Here is a 24,510-nt window from a genome sequence, read left to right as displayed (position 1 = left end):
CTTGTAGGTTGAACGGCCTTGGTAACCGAAGTTCAGATCAGTAGAGAGAGTAGAGCGAGTCAAAAGGTGCGTCTGAGCAGCGGGTATGTGTGCAGCTTGTGCGATATCCGTGCAGTAGCTGCTTCTTAGCGTTGGGTGTGGTGATTGAGGGTTCAGGAAAATGTGTTTGTTCAGGCAGGTTTTATCCAGAACGGCTGTGGCTGCGTTAGGCCTGAGGAGAACGCCTGGCTGGGGGGTGCGAGACCAGCAGTGTCAACTTAGTGATGTGGAGTGAGCGGCGGATGTTACTATGAGAACAGTTATACCGAATGGTGTCCTAGTATCTCTGTGTTCTAGTTGAGTGGTGATGTAAGGGAGAGGGTAAGCATGGTGGTGTGATATGATGAGTTATATGCTCTTTCAGGCGTTCTTTGCATTCTAAACCATACTATATACGTCACGCAGTTCTATGCGTTCCAGTCCGTACCGAGGATGGACACCTATCTGTTCTATGTATTCCAGTCTGGTCTAATGCATTCTGGTTCGAGGTCTAGTCAACTCATTGCTTGTGCTCTTGTCCACCACCCGACTGTCCACATGTCCACCCCACGCATGCACACTTGACAGCGCCAGGCATGCACTCTTGACTGCTTCAGCCTCTCCCTACACACAACCAATGCATACATCGATCCGTTCCATACGCCCATCCGCTCCATTCGCTCCATACACTCATCCGCTCCAAACACTCATCCGAACCATACACCCACATGCTCCATACCCCATGCGCTCTATAAACCCCTGCGTTCCATTCCACGGTCCGCTCCCGGCACTCATCCGCTCCCGGCACTCATGCAGTGCAATGGGGATACTTTTGTATCACCCTAAATAAACACTCAAAGGTTACTTTTAAATGTGCCTAAAGACAAGCTGGTGGCAGCAGTTAGGTTTGAACAACTTTTACTGTATTTGTAGTTGGTCCTCTCACGTTTACCGCGTTTGGCTACTAACAGTGTCTGTGGGGGGTCTGAAATGTGAGGCAGACAACTTTGTGAATGTTTTTCATAAGATGCCATTTTATTAATTCGATAATGTTGCATAAAAGCCTCACTATCCTTAAACTAACAAGGAGGATTTCCCGGCCTATCAAAATACTTCCACAGTTTATGAGCCGCAACAAAAAGCCTTATGCCAGGATAATTTTGTAACAGTTCACAAAATACTTGCATCAGCAATATTGATTTGTCTTGATAATTCCACAACTATTCACAATGTGCTTTTGTGGTCTAGCCACTTTCTTTTTCAACATTTGTAACTACATCCCATTACTTCGATGGTTTTCACCTGGTCCACTCACCTGCCAGGCCTACAGCTACAAGGTCCCTTGCCCTGGTGTACTCTTCTCCCATGGCTAATGAAACTATTACTACTTCAAGTACTTCTGTGGTACAGTTTTACTTCACACAACTTATAGCCTTTAGACTTTCTACAAGATCAATTTTGACTTCTGCTTTTGGGGAAACACTTTGTGAGACACTTTGTGCTGTTTGTTTCACATTTTTCACCTCCCGACCATCCCACCCCCCTGACTCACTATTGCTGCCGTAGCTGCTCTCTGCCCGTGCAGCCCAGCGGCTAAGGGCACAAGGCCAAGGGCGGCTCCGACAGAATTGGCTCCAAGAAGTGTCAGCCGGGGAAGCCAGCGGACAGCCGTCAACCATCAACTACAAGGACCAGTAAGGTAGGAGTGGCCTGGGTTAGGAGTAGATCCAACACCCTACCCTACAACCCTAGCCACTTAACAAACCGATATAAAACAGTGTTATTAGCTCCTATTGCCTCTCTCTCGCCTCTCTCCTCTTTCTCTCTCTCTTATCTCCTCTTTCTCGCTCTCTTCTCTCCTCTTTCTCTCTCTCTTCTCTCCTCTCTCTCACCTCTTTCTCTCTCTCCCTGAAGAAATACGGTACTCATCTGACCCGCTGGCAGTGGACCCCTCACCCACTATACAGGTCTCCCAAATTTAGCAGGGGTTCTGTTCCGAAATTGTATTGTATGATATTCAGATTGCATTGATAGGCCTCTCTCCCAATATACAGGTCTCCCAAATTTAGCAGGGGTTCTGTTCCCAAATCATATTGTGTGATATTCAGATTGCATTGATAGGCCTCTACTCCAATATAGAGGTCTCTCGAATTTAGCTGGGGTTCTGTTCCCAATTTGTATTGTATGATATTCAAATTGCATTGATAGGCCTCTCTCGCACTGTACAGGTCTCCCAAATTTAGCAGGGGCTCTGTTCCCAAATTGTATAATGGGATATTCAGATTGCATTGATAGGCCTACCTTTCAATACACAGGTCCACCAAATCTAGCAGGGGTTCTGTTCCGAAATTGTATTATATGACATTCAGGTTGCATTGATAGGCCTCTCTCCTACTGCACAGGTCTCCCGAGTTTAACAGGGGTTCCGCTCCCAAATTTGAAATGTAAGGATTACAATACTCCTTAGAGTCCCTCCTACCTTACGAGACTCTAGAACCTAGTTAGACTTAGTCTCAAGCACAAACTTAGCTTAACCACCTTAACATACTCCTAGTGAGGACCAGACCGTGATAATATAGTTCTACCGCCCTCACCTTTTTCCGAGAGACCTACATAGACGACACTGAACTTTGAACTACACGCCCGACAACTGTACGCCCAACACCACAACCCCATCGGACAGCGCTCTGAGGATACACAAACCAACCCACCCGAAGAACAGACAGCACAAAAAAGCACCCAAGAAGAAATACCAGCACTCCCATCACAAGACACAGCAGCCAACCACTCAACCGGCACCTCCGCACGGAGCACCAAAATGCCCCGGACCAGGAAGGGACGCCGAGAAAGGCCGCACTGGACACAGACAAACAAATCCAACCTACCACCGAAGCAACAACCGCAAATAGAGGAAAGACTACGCCAAAAACCAAAACGACCAGATCAAACTTCCAAAGGGAAAAATCCTTATATCTCACACCATACCTCGCAACAACCCCAGAACCAGGATACCCCTACGACACAGAGACATCAAGACACCCAAAGAACAGCCCGAGACAACCAGGAAAAAGACGGGAGCACCCAAGAAGAACGTGGATTGAGTCCCGACTCCATCCCCCCATACTTCACAAGAACAGAAGGACACCCTCAACACCCGCGTCACACCGGACATAACGACGACGAAGATCTTATAACAAGCAACCCAAACATCAAACTAACTGACCATTTCAATGAAGAAGACTTCACGGACCTCCACCTAACCGGCACAAACGGAGAAGCGACACCAATGAAAAACCAAACCTTCAATCTAGAAAACCACTTCAATGAAGATGCAGCCTTCGCTGATCCTCAACTACCCCCAATCAACACCAATAACAATGCACCGCAACCAAACAACCACAAACCAAAACAAGGAACAACTAACAAGCAAAACCACACCAAAAAGATCCACTGCAACCTCATCAATGCATAGTCAATGTCCAAACATGCCACCGAGATATACGATTTGCTCTGCGACGGAGGGATCGACATCCTGTTTGTAACAGAAACTTGGCTAGATGACAACTACAAGATCACCCTCAACAACTGCCTGCCTGAATACTTCAAATGCGTCCAAGCAAACAGAAAAACCAAAAGAGAGGGGAGGACTGGCAATCATTCACAAGGAACACCTGGATATCAAATTAGAAGATCCACTAAACATTGATAAATGCAAATCCCTAATCATACGTCTAGCAGTAAGTCCCAAAACAACCTTGAAATTCGTACTAATATATAGACCACCAACCTACGATGCAACTTTCGTAGATGCCTTCACAGAAGCGATCACTGTCCTAGCCATCAAAGACAATCACCTGATAGTCCTCGGAGACTTCAACATCTGGTTCGAAGGAGAAACCACAACCATCCAAAAATCGCTAACCAGCCAACTAGCAGCAATGAACCTACAACAACTAGTCAAAGGAGCAACCCACTTGGCAGGGCATACACTTGACGCAATCTTCGCAAACAAACTACTCCTTACCACGGCACCCACAATACAAATACCCTGGAGCGACCACCTCATCACCCCTTCCTTATCAAAATGACCACCCCAACAAACAGTCAACCGGACAAAACAACGAACACCATGAAAAGAAATTGGAGAACCATCAAAAACTCCAACCTGAGCGAACTCTTGGAGCTAAGCAAACCACTCCCAACTTTCATGTAAGAAGATGACCTGGACAAAAAAGTAACCCTGCTGCATTTCTGGATTACAACTACTATAGACAACATCGCCAAAGAAAAACCCTTCACTACTTCTCATAAACGGGCAATGGAAAAATGGTTCTCCCCACTACTTAGCACCATGAAAAGGAAAAACCGAAGACTAGAACATGATTGGAGAAAACAAAATGATGCGGCGAACAAACTGAAATTCCTACAACACAACCGGGCATACAAAAAGGAAATACAAAAAGCAAAGAGGAAACACTACGACAACCGAATCTTGGAAGCACCAAACGCCCAAAAAGAACTCTTCAAAATCATAAACTAAATCGAAAACCCTCCAGGATGTAACAACACACCAACTTCGTCCTCAAAACTTTGCAATGACCTTGTAAACCACGTCAAAAACAAAATCACCAACATCCAACAAACCATACATAGCAGACCGTCTGATCAGACCATAGCCCCTACCTACACCCAGGAGGAACACCCAAACAAACTACGAAGCTTTCCAGAAATATCGGTGGAGATATTCATCAAACGGGTGAATGAAAGCAATAACTCAGGGTCCCCCGAAGACCCCTGCCACCAGACATATACAAATCGATTCTTAAACCAGGAACGCCCATGGAATTTCACAGGAACGTCCTCAACCAATCCATTGCAACGGCGAAAGTGCCACAAGCCTTCAAAACTGCATACATCAGTGTTACGCTCACCTGGTTCCACTGGGGCACCACCCAGCAATCGGTCTCCAGGTATCCCTCCCTGCGATGCCCAGTAGTGACCAGCGGAAGAATCCTGCCAGAAATACAGGTAAACAATGTTTAGGACTGGGTAACTGGGATTAACAGCCTCCCACCACTCGGTATGTCTGCGGTCCCTCTGGGCTTCCTCTCACCTTGTCCTTGCTGTCTCGGCAAGGGCGCGTGGTGCTTTGCGGGCAATGGCGATCGAGTTACTTCACTGATGCCGGCCCGACGTGAGTCTTTCAGGTAGGTCTTATTGCTATGATGTTTTGCTGTCCTAGCATGCCTTTCTGGAAATAACAATGTCTTTTTTTCTCTTCCTTAGGTACGTGGAAGTCCAATTCATGGCGAAGATTGGATTCAGGGTTCGCTGGTAAGTATTAGCATTTTTGGAGCGCCGAGACGCGGCGTGTTGGTGCTTAACGCAGCGCTAAGGTGCCTTGCCTTTGCTAACCTGTTATCTTTTGTCTTCACAGGTCGCGGTGCTCCGCCGGAGTGTAGTATTTCAGAGTTGTTGCTGAATGAAGTGCGAGAGGGAAGGTAAGCCTTTTGGCGGAGTTCGTTAACTGTGTAAAATGTCTAAAGCCTTGTCTTTCCCTTTCTGCAGGTCCGTCGATCCGAAGGAGCGCTAGTTCCAGGATGCCGGTCGGAAGAGCTGAGAACCGCTAATGATGGAATCTGGTAAGCTGCAACCTTTTCTAACAATGTCTTCTTTCTTTTTCTGCAGATGCTGTTTATCCGAGGTTCGTGGCTGAACGCGGTGAGCGTCACGTTGCAGTATTGCAAACTAACGCGAAGCGTGTTAGTCCAGTCGGGCGTGGTTTAAATAGCTTCAAGAAAGAAGTCCAGGTAAGAGTTCCAAGGTTCCACACCCAAACCATCCTTCTGCAAGCTAGGTTACAATAGGCCTGATTCTGTGGATGCTTCCACATTAAATGACGGTAACAAAAAGTAGTTACCAAGCACAAACTCATTAAGTATGAGCCTGGCGCCATAGGTGCCAGGACTGGCCCCGAGAAGGCCTCGGTTGGGATTTAGAGGAGACTGGGGTCAAGGCTCCCCATGGGTAGGCCATGGGGGCTTCGGGGTAAGGGTCGTGACAATCAGGCCACTACTCAAAGATACAGTGGGAAATGTAGAGGACCTCTCCAACTACAGACCCATCTCCAACATCCCATACACAGCCTAGCTGCTCGAAATTTACATATACAAAACAACCCAAGAGTTTATAGAAGAATACGGCCTACTAGACCAGGCACAAGTTGGCTTCAGAGCACTGAGAGGAACGGAATCAGCTCTACTCTCAATATGGGACGATCTAAAAATCAACACACTCGAACAACACTGCCGTGATACTCCTAGACCTATCGGCAGCATTCAACACAGTCAACCATGACGCCCATATAACGAGATTAGAAGGACTTGGAATAACAGACACCCCCCTACTATGGATCAAATCTTTCTTAACAAACAGAACGGAAACCGTATGGATGAAACCCTTCAAATCCAGCCCGAGAGATTCCACCTGTGGACTACCACAAGGATGATCCTTCTCCCCGCTACTATTTAACATCTACCTATATCTACTTATCAAAATCATCAAAAGCCACGGCCTCATCTGCTACAACTACGCTGACGATACACAAATAATCTTCAAAATACAAGACAACCCGGAAATAAACTCAACGCTAGAAAACTGCCTCCGCGATGTATTCTTCTTGATGAACTCCAATTCCCTCAAAATCAACCCAGGCAAAACTGAAATAATGATAGTCACAAAAAATGGAGGAGAACACAAATTTATCCCTTGGCCAAGGGAACTCTGGGCAACCCCAGCACCCTTGCTGATTGTAAAAAACCTGGGTATCCTGATGGACAATAAACTCACGCTAGAGCCGCATGTAAAAGCTCTCCTCAAGAAATGCTTCTTCCTCCTGCGAGCGGCAAAGAGGATGTTACCGTTCCTATCCTTCGCCAAAAAAACATCCACCATCATCGCCCTCGTCATGTCCAAAGTAGACTACGCCAATAGCCTATACCTAGGCATGCCTGAACGACTCTTAAAAAAACTACAACGCATTCAAAAAGCGGCAGCCAGACTACTCCTGAAACTACCCCGAAGAGAACACACTGCACCAGCGCTGAAAATGCTACCAATAAAACAACAAATAAAATTCAAAACAATGTGCATTACTCACAGAGCCGTACACAACGAAGGCGCTGAGTTCCTAAGAGACAAACTACGCCTACATCAACCAACAAGAATGCTCAGATCAAGCATGGACATCCGTCTGGAACCGAAACCCTACAACAAAAGAAAATTTGGAGGATCCTCCTTCTCTCACCAAGCCCCGAAAACCTGGAACGACCTTCCAAAATACATACGTAACACAGGAAACCACCTATTATTCAGGAAGTTACTCCAAACCTGGCTCTTCACGTCATAACTAGAAAGAGGCGCACACACACAACTAAAACATCAATGAACGTAGAGAGACCCTGATACACACCGATCAATCAATGGGGAAAAACCCAAGGTAAATATCCCACGACATACTAAACGACCGAACGGGAGACAGCCGCAATACGACCAAAGACCGTAAACATAGCAAGACAAAGACAGAAACACTAGGACAAATCATCAAGAGGACCATGACCTTAAATTGTAACCATCTCCAACAGCACCAAGGAGAGGGAAGGGAAACACTGCACCACAAGCCCCAATCCAGTGCTTGAGAAACAGAATGTTTCATCACTACACAGTCCACCAATAGACAGCAGGAAGCACAATGCCCCACCACTGGCTGCGTTTCCAGTCTGCTCCAGTTCTCTCACTGTCACAGACGTGCTTTGTGCTTCTCTGCCGCTCCTGCCTCTGGGATTTTCGTTTGGTGGTATACACCTTTAAGAAAGTGCAACCTCGATCTGCTACAAAAACTCATTTCCGCGCGGAGTTTCGTGCTGAGTTTCCAGTCTGCTCCAGTCCGCGCCGGGACCCGGAGGGTTGACCAACGCGCTTGCAGCTCATCCATGCCCGAAGGATGCTGAGGTAGGCACTGATTGACTTATTGACTTATTGACACTCGCCAGCTGTGCCCTCGCCTCTGCCCTACCGCGGCTTCCTCTGCCGCCCATTTCTCCAGACCGTCCAGATTGATTGCTACCCGTCCCTCCTCTCTGGCCTCTTCCGAGCCCTGCTACCCACCCACCCCTCCCTTTTCCCCCCACTCCTTCCCCCCCTTTCCCTTCCCTGCCTCCCCATCCCTTCTATCCTCGCCCCCTTCCATGGAGGAAGACCCAGACTAGCGTCTACTAAGGAGCCGAGTGAAAAAGAACTTACTTCTCTCGTTTGCTTCCACCACCGCTATCTCTCCACGCCAAGCAGCGGCGGCGGCGAACGCCATGCAGTCCCCTCTGGACACGGCCCCCCCTAGAAGCATTCTCCTCCTTTCTCAATTACCTGACAGCAACGTTCAGCCGTCATGGATTCGGCCGCCGCCGGCCTCAAGCTCTATGGACCTAGTGTCCTCACACGCCCTCCTTGGGCCCGGAGACCTGATGATTCCAGCGCCTCTCAATGCATCCAGAGACGGCTCCCTTGAGCCTTCCACAGACTTTTGGCCGGTTCTAGCACCTGACGCCACGCGCCCTCTTACCGCCTCGGCGAGCGCCCGTCCTGTGCGGGGACCGGAGGGTTCACGCCAGGGGGTCTGAGGGCGCCTGCGTCGGCGACCACAGCCACCCCGGCCTTCTTGAGTTCTATGGCACCTGACCTCATGATCGATCCTCGATCCATTTCTGCTCCGCCTACTGGAACACCTTCACCTGCATTGGCTCCCCGGCTGGTGGGGGCATTGTCCTCAGCCCAGTCCAGGGCGCAACCTACTACGACTGAACTCCACCTTAACTCTCAGAAGAACCTGGCCTATAAGACCACCATGGCCACGATTCACGCCGTCTCGGATGACAGCCGGCTCACTCCCGACGCGGTTGGCCCCGCCTGTGTACAGAGTTTGCCAGCAATTCACCCTGCATCGGGGGGCCCCTCCATCGACTCCGTACAGGGAGCAGGGAGCAGCCTCTCCACTTTTGGCGGCTGTTGATGAATTGACTGGCCCACCACCAAACACAGCCGCGGACCTCATCTTGCCTCCTGTTCCAACTTCGAAACCCCAAAACAAAGCTCAAAATAAAACCCAGGAACAACTTTTGAAGCCTCTTTTGGAGACAATAAATGACTCAGATTCCGACGAGTGTTCTAAATCATCGGACACCTGCCTGCATAAATCAAGCCCATCCAAAAACAAAAAAGAACGCTTTACAAAAAAAAAGCCAATTCTGCTTTGAAAGCTACGCCCTCACAACTATTGCACAATAAACTACCGACCTCAACAGAAAAGCAGCAAAACCTTCCTGGCACTTCACTAAAAAGTAGGAGGCAGTCCAAAAATGCTGCCCCGCACCAGGGCGGAAAAAAGAGGGGATATGCTAAACTTCCTCTACCCACCCCCCTCCTGTCAACCGCCCTGTTGAACTTTTTCAAGACTCAAGGGAAAAGAAAGCTATCTACCGACTCCGAACTCTCAGACGCAGAAATTCTGGAAGCCCTTGACGAAACCTCACCTGCCCCTAAAACCAGGAAAACTCTCGCTACCCAAGACTGCCAACTCCCTCCACCTACTCAAGCTCTTGCCCAAACCCTTGCATGTGGTGGAAACCCGTTAGATACTCCGGCTTCGACCATCCTGGACACACAGCACTGTTCCAACTGCCCCACCAGATGGCCAAGCAAAGAAGACCTCGCCTCCCATTCCAAGTCCGGAGGTCAGTCCACTCCCTCCGGCAACTACCAACGATCGACCGGTCAACCAGGGCCTCTCGGTCATTAAGGACTCACTACAGCCCAAAGCTTACCCACGTCACAGAGAAATGTCTGCCCAACCTTGGACCAAGACGCACCTATCTACCTTCGCCCCTCTGGCTATGCCACGAGATTTCTCAGGCAACACCTCCCTCTTGGAAGACCCCGAATTCCACCCGAGCTCCGCAACTACAAGGAAGTTCAAGCCATCAAAATTGGAAGGTAGTACTTCAAGGCGTAGGCACTCATTGGCGAACCCCACATCTCTAGGCCCCAGAGACACACCACTGAACACTAGAAGACTCTTGGATCCCGCTCCCCCTCCCCATAAAGACTTGCCAAGTAACAGAAAAGACTTAACCACAATCATGTCCGCAATAACCATCGCAATGGCCCCCTTTTGTAAACTTTACTAAACACTAGGTGACGCATCAAGAGACAACACGGCTATCTTAGCTACCATTCAGTCTAAGCTAACCTTCCTGGAAGGCTACATAACCGCCATCGACTTGAAGTACGACATCCCCCATATCCAAAAAGACTTGCCACTTCTGGCGCCGGACGCCCCTCAATCTCTTTCCATCTTGACGAAGAGTCCTTCACCGAAGACCATGGCCGATTTGTCTACCCAGACCCTCCAACCCAAGTCCTCCAACGACCTTGCTCCAATATTCGCAAACAAACCGAAGCTGGCGCCATCTGTCAGCACGTCTACTTCGATTCTTAAGCTAACCCCTGCTACCAACCCCAGTCTGACCCAACGGAGGGCCCAAGGGAAAAAGGTTCTAAAACTAGTGACGAATGATCATCAGCCAACCTCGACCCGTCAACCCTGCGAACGCTCGCTGGAAACGGGCGCAGTCAGCTCTAATCATCGCACGCCGCTGGCCAGTGCAGACACTGCCGGGTCCCGGCCACAATCCGTGACGGACTTGACCCAGTCCCCGATATACCAGCAGATTTCCTGAATTGAAGTATTCTATCAACAGCGTCTGCGCAAGAAGTCCAGGACTCGCCCGAGAAAGTCTCTACTTCCTATGACTCTCAACCAACTTCTCATCGGCTTTGCAACCCCCAAGTCTTGCCTGACACCCCAGTTCTTTCATCGGGGGAGTCAGCTCCTCAAAGCCCGACTCGGACGCGGCATCCTAACTCTTCCCTAAGTGCTTCACCAGAACCTCAGAGCAGATCCAGACCAAGACCCTATCTAGATAAATCCACGGCGTCGAGGCCCATCGTCCCCCACAAACCAACTGGAAAGAACGAGGCTCTCTGAGAAGGACAGCCCCATCCACCTTTTTAAAATTGAGCAGATATCTAACAGAGATAAGTACATCATTCTGAACAGAAGAACCGTCTTAAAAATAACATTGTCCATAGTCTCCCTAAAGCAACTGAAATCGGACAACTTCAAGCGGGTCGAGCCTTACCACAGGGACAATAAGGCCAAGGCCTACCTGCATATCTACAGCTCCGCAATCCAGGACATATGCAAGCAAGCAGGCGAAGAACCCAAATCACGCGGTCTTCTTCTGTCGGAACTAAAACCCCTCGATCAAAAAACGGCCACCCGAGAATTCTATTCTAAGAACTGAAAAACCAACGAACACAGTCCATCCCGACGACACGTTGACCGCAGAGATGAACTGAGGACCCACTTCACTGACGCTCCAAGAAAATTTATGTCCCGTCATGAAGCACCTGACTATCGTCCTCATTCCTCACGGCCCACAATGCCCAGTTAAGAAATCCATCTAAAGCTGTACGGGCCGAGGTACCAGCTCGGACGGACTCTCGTTTCAACGAAGGCAGACAAGAAATATCCACGCGCCGCCCGATCCACCACCAACAAGATAGATTTTGCGCGGACAGAAGAAATCAAATTTGGACACAGCGGTCTCCCCGAAGAGAGGCACATATCCAGAGACCTCGTAACCGAGCTTCACCCCCCTATTACCTGCGTCCAAAAAGTCCTCAACATCGGGTGGTCCATGGGACTGGATTAAAGGAGCTCTATCCTCAAACAGAGCTAAATAGCAATCACCGGAGGAAGCCGACGTTCGCCTACAGCCTAAACTACTGACGTTGGCCTCCTGGAACACAAGAGGACACGCTCACCTAATTAACGAAAACTGCTTGGATCTGGGACAGTTCGATATTTTTTGCCTGCAAGAAACATGGCTTCAACACAAACCCTTGATGGATGGATACGACATCGTGATCGCCAGCTGTCAAAGGCCTTTTAGGCCGGCCATCGGCAGGACTTTTAATTGCGGTGCGGTCAGACCAAAATCTAAAAATCGTGAAGATCACGGCCAACTGTTACGGGGTCCTGGCGGTGCTAATTGAATGGAATCGCCTGGCTGAAAATTCTAACTCACCCCCAAAAGGCCGTCCCATGCCTCTCCTCGCTCTGATCACTGTGTACTGGAATCCCCAAAGGACTTCGACATCGCTCTTCTGCCAAACCATGGCTGAAACAATCGATTCCATCCTTATCGATTGGGTCACCCCATGGGTACTTATCTGCGGAGATCTCAATGCAAAGTGCGATCAATCCCGGATCTACGTACGCAGCACACTGAGCCTACACTAGCTGAACTAAGAGGCGAAGCCTGGACGACCCTTATGTCCTCCAGGAATCTACACAACGCCGCCAGGATTCGGGAAGGTCAGCCCCACTTACCTACATGGAAGAGAGGCCAGTGGTTGGCTACCCTGGACTACATCTTCGCTTCAAAAGCCCTGTGCGCAGAAATCCAAGGTTTTCAAGTGGTTGAAACTACAGCGAGTGACCACAACATTCTAACGCTGTCATGGTTCTCCATGGCTCGAAAGACAAACCACTATCTGCCTTCAGTGGAGTCTAATCCACAACAATCACGGCTGCGTCTGACATCTGCCAACATAAGGGCAATTTCGAGGGGATTGGGTCCTCCGACGTATTCCATATCTATGACATGTAATCACCACAGCTATGCTGCTTCGGAAACTTTTTTCGGCGTCTGCGTCCTGCGTCGATGACGTCGATGCGCCGTCGTGGAGGACCTCCTCCGACGTAGGACGCACGACGCCAGTAGCCTCAGTTCCGTTTTTTACGCGAACGTGTTGCTTCGTGAATCTCGGTTAACGCCTCGACTTTTTGGAGTTCTGTTCTTCTCGGTTCTTCGAACTTGTTAGTTTTTGTGAAAATCCTTCGTGTGAAGATGTCTTCTACTTTATTTTCGACCCCGCGTCCGGGCTTCAAGAAGTGCGGGGAATGTGGGTCCAAGATGTCGGTGACGGACTCGCACGACGCCTGCCTCTGGTGCCTCGGGGAGGCCCACGACACGGATGACTGTATCGACTGCCAGTCGCTCACGTCCAAAGCCTTACGCGAACGTAAGAAGAAGTTGTCGGTAGGTCGGGTGTCCAAGCCCCGGAAGTCGAAGTCTGCGGGGCTTTCGACGGATGATTCGAGGGGTGACTCTCCGCGTCATCATCGGAAGTCTCGTGGGTCTCCTTCTAGGAGTCGGTCTCGCCACTCCTCAGCCTCTTCGAGGCATTCTCGGAAGCGCCAACACCGGTCGTCTTCCAGGTCCTCTTCGGAGGACTCTGCCCGGCACGTCGCTTACCGCACCAGCCGTGCGACGCCAGAGGAATGGACTTCCTTCGGGAAGAAAATGCTGGCGATTCTTGAGTCGCAGGGTACTAAGCCGTCCGCGCCCCCGAGTGGGGTCGGTCGTGAGAGGTCGAGAGACACCGCTCGCAAGAGTGGTCGGCACGAGTCACGGGAGAGGTCCCATTCGGACAAGGAGACTTGTTCTCGACGTACCCGGTCCTCGACGCGTTCGAGACCGTGTGCATCTGTGAGGTCTTCGAGGAAGACATCGACGTCTGAGGCGTCGAGGGCGTCGACAGGCTTTCTCGAGGCTCCGGCTCCGAGGAAGTCGTCGAAGCCGTCGATGCTCAGGTCGTCGAAGGACACGCTCGGGGCTCCGGCTTCGAGGGCTGTGTCGACGCCGCCGATGCTGGCGGCGCTGCATCTGACGTCGACGCCGATTTCCTCGACGCCGATCCTCTCGGCGCCGATGCCTGTTCTCTCGACGCCGGCGCCGATTCGCTCGATGCCATCGACGCCTTTCATGTCGGAGGTACCCCGTGGCACGGGAGAACCCCCTAGGAAGGCTCTGGCTAAGAGCAAGCACTCTCGCGTGCCTTCTTTTCGCCACCTGGAATATATTTCAGAGGCGGATGAGGATTCTGATGGCCTGGTTCCTAGTCAGGTTCCAGATGAAATTGTCTCGGGCCATAGTCAGTTTGACGATTTGAGGCAGTCACTGCATGATGCCAGTGGACTGGACACCTCTCCGGAGGTGGAGATTTGTAGGCCTGAGCCTGGCTCTCATGCCGATTCCTCGTACCGGCGCCTTATGGCTAGGGTTTCTGAGTACTTGGGATGGTCTGCTCCCCCAGGGGAGTTTGTGCAGGATGATCTAACGGACATCCTTGATGTTGGTCCCCCAACTGACCCGGTACTGCCGTTCCATATGGCTTTACAGAGAAGGGTGGCGGCTTCTTGGACTGCTCCGGAGAGTCTCCCGGCGGTGGGCAGATCCTTGTCGCGAAAATACCGTCCATCCAGTAGCGACCCCTGCTACTTGACCAGGCACACCACTCCGGAGAGTTTGGTGGTGCAGGCGGCCACGGCCCCGGCGAAGCAGGCGTCGTACACTACCATCCCTCCTGATAGGGACGACGAACGTTTTGATGGCTGGGCGAAGAAAGTGTTTTCTTCTGGTGGTATGGCGCTTCAGGCGGCCAGCTCCATTTGTGCCTTGTCTCGTTTCACACACACTCTGTGGAACTGTGTTGCGTTAGTGGCTGAACATTTTCCCGAAGGGGACGAACGGGATGGTTTCCTTGCTATGGTCCAGGATGGTAAGGATGCCATGTGTGAGTCCGTTCAGTCGGGTTTGGACTTGGCTGAATGCGTCAGTAGGTCCATGGCGGCGAGCACCGTGATACGCAGGTTTGCGTGGTTGCGGAAGTCGGGGTTTGCTCCTGATGTGCATTCCCGGCTCCTCAACATGCCCTTTGATGGTGAACACCTTTTTGGCAGCAAGGCTGACGAGAGCCTTGAGAGGTTGCAGACCTCAAAAGCTGCAGCGAAGTCGTTGGGCGCTGCAGTTCGCCAACCTCCGCCTTTTCGTCCTAGGGGACAGCAGTGGAGGGGTGGTTCCTTTCGCTATTACTCGTCCTTCGGTAAAGCGAGAGGAGCTGGCAGTCAGAGGCCAACGCAGGCGTACCAGAGGTGGACGACAGGGTACCCGTGGTGCCAAGGCCGCTCGGGCAGTTGCCTCTTTGCCCTCAGGTAACGCCGCAGCCGCTCCCACTCAGTCATGAGGCCATGTCCCATGGTTCGCCGGTTGGGGGAAGGCTGGCGCAGCATCTTGTAGAGTGGCAAGCCATTACTTCAGATGTGTGGGTTCTGGAGATCATAACCCACGGCTACTGTCTTCCCTTTCGGCACAGGCCTCGCGACAATCCACCGGGGAACCTCTCTTTGCAGAGTCTGGATCCGCTTCTTGCGCAGGAAATTCAAGCCCTGCTGGAGAAAGGCGCCATAGAACTGGTGCCTGTAGCGGAGAGGAACAAGGGATGGTATTCCCCTTATTTTTTGATTTCGAAGAAAGACGGGGGATTGAGACCCATCATGGACTTGCGCGGTTTGAACAAACTCCTCAGGAAGGACAAGTTCAAGATGGTTACACTCTCTCAAGTCTTCCAGGCCCTTCAGCTTCAGGACTGGTTGGTGTCACTCGACCTCAAGGATGCATACTTCCATGTGCCGATCCATCCCAAGCACAAGAAGTACCTGAGGTTCGCGGTTGGCGACTCGCACTTTCAGTTTCGGGTCCTGCCGTTCGGATTGACCTCCGCCCCGAGGGTTTTCATCAAGCTCATGGTGGTGGTGGCAGCGCATCTCAGGCAAGGGGGGATTCACTTCTACCCCTACCTGGACGATTGGTTGATCAGGGGGAGCTCTCCCGAGCAAGTCCTGGATCATCTGTCCGTCACCTGCCACTCCCTTCACAGGCTGGGCTTCTCCCTCAATTTAAAGAAGTCCCATTTGACGCCAACACAGCGGCTCCAGTACATCGGAGCAGTGCTTGACACTTCCCTGGGGCAGTGTTTTCCTCCCCAGGTGAGGGCTCTTCACATTCAGCAGATGGTGCACAAGTTTCAGCATGCCCAGACGCTCCCAGCAATCGAGTTCTTGAGGTTGCTCGGCCTCATGGCATCCTGCATTCTTCTGGTGCCAGAGGCTCGCCTGCGGATGAGATCTTTGCAGTGGGCACTCAAGACGCAATGGTCGCAGTCCTCTGGCAGGCTGTCGGACCCGGTTCAGGTGCCGCCCTCGGTCGCCCGGGACCTTCTGTGGTGGGCCGTCGAAGGCAACTTGATGAAGGGGGCTCCATTTTGGCTTCCCTGGCCGGAGGTGACTATCGTGACGGATGCATCCCTCACGGGATGGGGAGCTCATCCCAACGGGCTGACAGTCAGCGGTCGTTGGTCTCCGTCGGAGTCCAGACTCCATATCAATCTGTTGGAGCTGAGGGCCGTCAGGCTAGCCCTGAAGGCTTTTCTGCCGACTGTGCGAGGAAAGAGTGTCCTGATCCTGACGGACAACACAGTGGCCATGCACTACCTCAACAAAAAGGGGGGGCAGGGTCACTTCCTCTGTGCAGGGAGGCGATGCAGCTCAAGTTCTGGGCCATCCAGCAGGACGTTTCGATCTCGGCAGTTCATCTGGCCGGAGACGAAAACGTGACGGCGGACGCTCTGAGCAGGCAGAGCGCGATCTCTCACGAGTGGGAGTTGGCTCAGGAGACTCTCCTGGAGATCTTCGCCCTTTGGGGGACCCCTCAAGTGGATCTCTTCGCCTCCAGTGTAAACCGGAAGTGCGAAAGGTTTTGCTCGCGGGAATTTCCTCCAAAAGGAGCCTTAGGAGACGCGTTCGTGGTGGAGTGGTCATTCCCGCTGCTGTACGTGTTTCCTCCAGTCCCCGTCATCCCGCAAGTGCTGCGGAGGTTACGGAAGTTCGGTTCCCAGATGATCCTCATTGCTCTGGCGTGGGCTCGGAGGACGTGGTACCCGGACCTTCTCGACTTGTCCATCTGCCCTCCACGTCGTCTTCCCTACCGAGACTATCTGCTCTCACAGGAGGGGGGTCAGGTTCCCCATCCAGAGGTCAGATCCATCAACCTTCACGCTTGGCTTCTGAAAGGTTGAGGTATAAGGATTGGGACCTCCCTGAAGAAGTGATGGAGGTGTTGCTTTCGGCCCGAAGGCCAGCAACAAAGTGTCTGTACCGTTGGCGTAAGTTCTGCGACTGGTGCAGAGTTCAGAATGTGGATCCTTTTGCATGTGACATCCCCATGGTTCTGTCCTTTTTACTTTCTTTGGCCCACAGGGGCTTGCAAGTGGGTACCATTAAAGGTTACCTGGCGGCGCTGTCCATCTTTAAGCGCTCGTCTGAAGAGTGTTCTTACTGTAAAATCCCTTTAATTTCACAGTTTCTGAAAGGGCTCACTAATGTGTTCCCTCCGTCACCTTTCCTGGTGCCCGGTTGGGATTTAAACCTTGTTCTTAAGTTTCTTATGGGTGCTCCGTTTGAGCCTTTACATTATTGCCCTTTGAGGCTGTTAACTCTGAAAACTGTGTTTTTAGTTGCGGTTACTTCCGGTCGCAGAGTGAGTGAGTTACAGGCACTTTCAGTTAAGCCACCCTTCACTGTATTTCACAAGGACAGGGTTGTCCTTAGAGTTCGTCCTTCTTTTCTTCCGAAGGTAGTGCGGAATTTCATTTGGCCCAGAAGGTTGTTCTTCCGGCATTCTATCCTCCTCCGCATCCTGGTAAGGAAGAGGAGAGGCTCCATAGGCTTGATCCTAGGAGAGCTTTAAGCTTTTATGTTTCACGCATGTCCCGGGTCAGAGTGGACGATCAACTCTTTATTGGTTACGCTGGAAAGCGTTTGGGGCAAGCTGTGACGAAACAGACTTTGTCTCGCTGGATTATTTTGGCCATCTCGGAGTGCTACCGCTTGGCGGGTAAGGACCCACCGGCTGGCTTGCGGGCCCATTCTACCAGGGGTATGGCTGCATCTACTGCCCTGCAGAGGGGTGTTCCTATTCGCAACATCTGTGATGCAGCCACCTGGGCTTCAGTACATACATTTGTACGTCACTATTCCCTCGATTCCATCCGAGCACAGGATCTGGCCTTTGGCAAGGCGGTCCTTTGCTCTGCTATTTGATTGGCTATTCTAAATTTTGATTCTAAATTCTTTCCCTCCTCCTTGCTCTGGTACTGCTTTGGGAGTCTGTCATAGATATGGAATACGTCGGAGGACCCAATCCCCTCGAAGAACAAGTTACTTTCTTACCTGGTAACGTTCTTTCGATGGGATGGTCCGACGACGTATTCCATATCGCTCCCGCCCTGCCTTCCCCGCTGCAGAATTTCTTTTGCGATTGCAGCTTACGTTCCGCAAGGCTTTGTGTCTGACTGGCAGTTGACTAATGTCACACGTTCTGGGGGAAAAAAACTACAACTGAGGCTACGGGCGTCGTGCGTCCTACTTATCACATCGGATGACGTCGGACGTCGGAGGAGGTCCTCGACGACGGCGCATCGACGTCATCGACGCAGGACGCAGACGCCGAAAAAAGTTTCCGAAGCAGCACAGCTATGGTGATTACATGTCATAGATATGGAATACGTCGTCGGACCATCCCATCGAAAGAACTTTACCAGGTAAGAAAGTAACTTGTTCTACTCATCAATATGTTGCCGAAGCGGCGGGCGAGTTACCCTTCGCCCCACCTTGTAGACCGAACTACCTGCCTATGCTTCTAAACTACAAGCAGTATTCACCGTTGGGTGCGTCCCACCTTAAGACCCACACCCACCAGTACGATAAGGAAATAGCGCTTAAAAAAACTGCATTAAGGAAGTTCAAACGCAACGCCAAGGCAGAAAACTCTATCACCGCTTGGAACCTGTGGATTAGCGAACATCGAATCTACAAATCATGGATCAGAACGCGCCGGGCAGCCTTATATCAGCACGATGCAGAATCAATGCTCAGAGCCCTTAGAACAAAAAAAACAGCCGACTTTTGGTCCCTGATAAACCACACTCAAGGAGCTACTACGACAATCATGATCAACGCAGTACCGGAGCAAGCCTGGGTTACATTTTTCAGCGACCTTTTCGCCAGCCCGACCCCACTGTCAACTCTGCGTTCGGACTCCACAGACTCCCCGTGGATAAACCCGTCAGCTGCATCAGACATAACTCTGGCCATTAAAAGGTTAAAATGGTCAAGAGCTCCAGGCCCGGACGGCCTGTCCAACATAGACCTAAAGAAACACCTCCACGAGTGGTCCACCTTTATCAGCATTTTGTTCGACCATTGCAGAATAACCAGGAAGATCCCACTGTCGTGGTGTAAAGCTATCATTATCCCCATTTTCAAACAGGGATCTTCCCGGAAACTACCGCCCGATTGCCCTACTGGACATTATGGGTAAGCTCTTCGCTTCTCTCCTCCTAGTCCACTTTCAACGCTGGGCAAAAACGGCGCCGTGCAGTGATCCTCTTCAAACGGGCTTCAAGAAGAAAGGCAGCACTGCAGTGAACATCCTTACACTAACCCCTCCTAAAGGCAAAAATAAAACAAGGCTCACAGCCAGTGTACGCTGCATTTATCGACCTCTCTCAGGCCTTCGATAAAGTGGACAGACCGAGACTATGGGCTAAATTGAAAAACTGGAACTGCCCTGAATCTGTCCTAAACCCAATAATGGCTCTCCACACTGGCACCACTCTTAATGTTCGGCTGAACAGGCAAGGTGCCCTCTCCAGGGAAATCAAGCCAACAGAGGAGTTGAGCAAGGCTGTCCGCTGGCTCCGGCGCTCTTTGTTGCATTTTTGGGGGACTATAAAGACTCTGAAGGCCTGGTCCACAGCTTCCCCCCGAAGTTCGGAATCACCACCTTGTCCCGACTTCTTTACGCCGACGACATGATCTTGTTCGACCAAACCCCCATCGGTCTACAACGGCAGCTGGACAACCTTGCAGTCTATATGGCCAATAACGACCTGCAAATAAACCAGGCCAAAACCAAGATCATGATTTTCGCGAAAATCTGCCACCCCCGGAAAAAACCTACGTCGTGGTCGGTGAATAAAATCAGAATCGAAGTGGTTCCCCACTTTAAATACCTGGGGGTGTTTATTGATGGATCAACCCAGCAATTGAAAATGCAAGCCCATCTCTGGTCGAAAACCAAACTGTTGACCTCACAACTCAAAGCGATTGACAGGAAGTTCGGCAAATTTTCGTTATCCCCGGCTATCAACTTCTACAAGGGAAAAATGGTCCCAGCCATAACTTATGGCATGGACGCCATGTTCACCATTCCAACGCACCTCTGGCAAAAGTTAGAGGGGTACATCTGGAAAACTCTCCTTGGCCTACCTAACGCCATTCCCTTCGAAGCCGTTAGAAGAGAGCTACGGCTGCTCTTCTTAAGTACCACTGTTAGTGTGGCCTCTCTCGCTCTGTTCAGGAAGACCCTAATCAAAGATGGCCTCCCGATCTGCAACATCATCGGGCAGGAGTTGGCCACTACGACCTGCAAAGCTGTCCTTCTCTGGATGCGCCGCCAAGAATCCATACTGGATGAACTGGTATGTTCCAAATTCGATTTGATCACGAACCCCGAAAGAGTCAACGAAAAACTGAAGATCCAAGACTGGATCAACACCATCGACAAAGCTGCTGCAATTAAATTCTTAAAACACCTCCCTCCCACGTACAACAAGCTGAAATCCCCCATGGGGTATGTCTAAAATTCCCGGACAAAAAACTGCGATCGACATTCTTAAGAGCTCGATTCAATCTGCTCCACACGAGGGCAATTCTAGGGATAAGATCTGTATCCACTATTACCACCTGCAGGCTATGCAATGCCCCGGATTCCATCGAGACAATTCGCCACCTGCTGCTAAATTGCCCTTCGCTGGAGCAAGCACGCTCAGCTTTTCTAACCCCATTATGGCACGATTCCATCCTGATTGAAAAAAACACATGGTGGTGCCGCTTGATCTCTGGGGAAAAACCCCGCTGGGTGGTTGCCACGGCTAAAATAATCGAGGAGGCCTTTGCCAAAATCGCAAACGTGGGACTGCAACCCTCACTTGATCAGCACGACTCTTGATAGGCCTGATCCACTTGAGGTCCCCTCCTGTCAGCTTGTGACTCTCTACGGAAACGGGGTTTACCCAAACTACCCATCTTCCCTACTGGTCGATCACGAGCTACCCTCCACGCCGTTTTGGCCCTGACCCCACCTTAGGATTGTAAACGATCTTGACCTGGAGTGATAGCAGGCGGAACAAGCTTTGTTCGATTCTAAATTGCCATCCTCTTGTAAAAATCATTTTCTTTTGATTATGCACAGGTAAATAAAAATAAAAATAAAAAATGCCCCACCACACAAAAAACTACAACTAAACAATAGCCCCAAGGCTGTCCACCCCACGGAAACTAAAGAACCAATGGAAAGACAGTCAGGACAGAAGGAAACGAACAACTGAATACACAAGCTCACCAAGACAGATGCACTTGGACGCCACATCAACACCACTTAGACCCTGAAGTGTTCAAAGCCTATCCCGACCAGTGTCACATAACCGAGAATAGATATTACCTACCTAGTCCCACACCCGAAGATAAGTTCCGACGCACCTACCAACCGAAACAATACTATGATACAGCTGGATCAGCGCAGCACCAACAAAGCGATTCGGCCCACGAGGAACCAGCAACACCGTAACCCACAGATATACAACTAACAACCATAAGCACCTGAATCAGGATAAAGACCCCACTAACTCAACCCTCAATTCTCTGCATACTTAACCCACACAAAGCCACACAACCATCTCTCTCCCAGCAATCCGCTTGCACTTTACCACACCGCATCAACAACACATAAACATCACCCACAGCACTCGAGGCCTCGCCCGATCCGATACTAGCACCACTCGGTGTATACCAAGCTGAAGCTGCCAACAGCACATCACTTCTCCCACTCTTCTTCCCTCCTCCCGACTAACCATACCCGTCCTCCCTGTTTACAGATCCGCCAGAGCGCCTGGGGACCAATTCCGTTAGTGACGGTGCGCTATAGAAGTACCTTTAACATGACATAACATAACTTTTGATTGCACATGCAATGCGGGTATGCTCCTCTCCTCCTGAATACCTTCTGTCAGAAGGGCAGCCTTTCTGGCTCTCTTGTTTTTTCACTCTTGAATTAACCAAATGCTGACAATGGTTTCCTCTCACTCTTGCTTTTCTTTGGCTTAGGCAATGCTAGTTTAGGTCAGTTCCCCCTATTGCTTCTTTTTCCCTCTAACAATAGGGTATATACACAACTTGGTTCTCAATTCTATGTCAAGACCAGAGGCAAGCATTATGCTTACCTTCTTTAAATTCTACTCTTCCAGCAGATTTAAATCTTAATATTTCTTTTAATAATTTTTTTTTGTTGAAAACTTCAAACAAAAATAATATACTCCACAACTGCACATCCCCTGAGCCCCAATGTCCCTGGTAGTCCCATGTCGATATCCTGTCCCTTGGCTCCATAAGCAACTTCCTGCCCAGGTCCTTTCCTCTTCTTTTTGCTTCTCTTCCATGAGATAAGTGGCAGCTGCATTTGCTCCTGATTATGTTTGACATGAATGTTATATCATGAATGTTATATAGATTTATACTGTGTGCACAAGCATTGCACTAAACTACATGGCAAAGCCTTATTAATGGCGTTTGTTGCTTCAAATGCGTTCTTTCATAGCCGAAACATTCAGCGTGTCATTACAGCGTTGGTGTGTTCAAAGACTTTTGGGGACTGCTCATTGCGCATGTAGTGCAAGTTGTCTCGCATCACAAAGACCGGTGGTCACTTATTTCGGGGAGCGCAGCCGGACCCGTTTGTATCAGACTCACGTCAGGGCCCCAAGCTGCGCTGCGCGAAGGGGTCTTGCTCTCCGGCGTCCAGTGGCCAACCGCGGCTTCCTACTGCTGCATCTTAGCCGCATGAAATGCCAGAGGCACAAGGCTTGCGTATGCAGGTGGGTGCCTTATTCATACGGCACTAGAGGGAGAGACTGCCCAGTACATGGACAGCGCTCTTCCTGTTTCTACGTGGCACGGCGCAGCAGTTAAGGAGCGCCCGGTGCATTCTTTGTTAATAAAGCATCTTGAGACTTACGTAGGGCGAGTACCCCCATATCAGCTCGCAGCAGCTGGACTTCACAAGCATTGCAGCCTATACGGCCTAAAAGTGGGGAGAAGGATTATAAAGATTATATTGCTGGGCAAGCCTTACAAGAAAAGCCTGCCAAGTACATCCAGCCTGAAGTGACCTGGAAACAAGACCAAGGTTGATAAATCCTACTGGTGACCAACCATAGTGTAAAATCTTCCTGTTCCCCACAGGCATCAACCCCCCACTTCTGCTTTGTCCAATCACATAGGCACTAATAAAGTGAGAGAGTATGATGGAATCAGACGATGAGAGAGTGGGAAGCCCAGACCAGGTGTTCTCCAAAGAGGATTTTGAATTGACACTTAGTTTTAAAAAAGTACTGGGAGACTCCCTGGTTAATGCAGCGTCGCAAGGGGTGCACTCTCTCCAGGAAAGACTTGAAGCCATGCAATTTCTGATTGGGGATGGCCTTAAGGTGAAAGGCCCCGATATTGAATCCAGCACGTCCTCAGAACTACCTACCAACAAGGCGACTACCAAGGGGAGGGACCAGACCCATAAGAGAAAGCACTCTTCAACTCCCCAGGGTCCCGTCGAGGAGGGAAACGGAAAGCCCCATGAGGCTGTCAACGACTTTGAGAATCTGAAAGACGCTTTCTTGATGCAGTCGACTGTGCCAAAACTCCTACCTCCTTCCCCAGGGGTTCAAAATATAGGGGATGACTGCAGCTCCTCGGATTCAGCAGAATCTGAGAACATGCAAGGTGAAACATTTGGAGGAGCCCAAGAGGAAAGGATGGACATGTTCGAACCAGAGTCGATAGTGCATCCGAGATCGAATCTCTGGCTGCCGTCTCCAAGAGTTATGTCATACATGACGCAAAGGCTCTACAAGCCCATTCAGAACAGGGTGAGACTGCAGATGCGCTCAGAATGGCCCAGGCCAGAATTACCAGGGAAGGTGGCGGAAACAAACAGATGATCACCTTCATTTCCAAAGCCTCCAGGGACCTTAGGAAAGGCATGGACTGAGCCTGGAAAGGTTGCCAGGATAAGGTATTAGGCATGGTGGTTCCCATTGCTAAGATCATGGCCCTGGCAGAGCGGGCCAATGATACCCGGGGAGCCCATGGACCTCGAGACACTAGCCAACTGGACCCAAAGAGCAGTGTGCATCCTGGGAAATGCGAATTGCGCACTATCTTCTGAAAGGAGAAGGAGCCAGCTATTGAAGATAGATTCTAAACTAGGGGATCTAGCATGGCAGGCAAAGCCACACAGGGTCTCCTCTTTGGGGAGGCTTCCGCAAAAGAGATGGGGAGGTTTGTGGGCACGTACACAG

General features: G+C 50.6%; 1 protein-coding gene across 3 annotated transcripts in view; it reads left to right on the top strand.

Moving 5' to 3' along the window:
• Positions 1-24,510, top strand: part of RARS2 (arginyl-tRNA synthetase 2, mitochondrial) — an 816,998-nt gene that overhangs the window by 179,859 nt on the left and 612,629 nt on the right. The gene's annotated exons all lie outside the window — the stretch shown is intronic.

The sequence above is a fragment of the Ambystoma mexicanum genome, chromosome 4p (assembly GCF_040938575.1).
Source record: "Ambystoma mexicanum isolate Mex_15411 chromosome 4p, UKY_AmexF1_1, whole genome shotgun sequence".
Taxonomy (NCBI): domain Eukaryota; kingdom Metazoa; phylum Chordata; class Amphibia; order Caudata; family Ambystomatidae; genus Ambystoma; species Ambystoma mexicanum.
The sequence above is the reverse complement of the archived record's forward strand: the minus strand, read 5'-3'. Positions and strand labels throughout refer to the sequence as shown.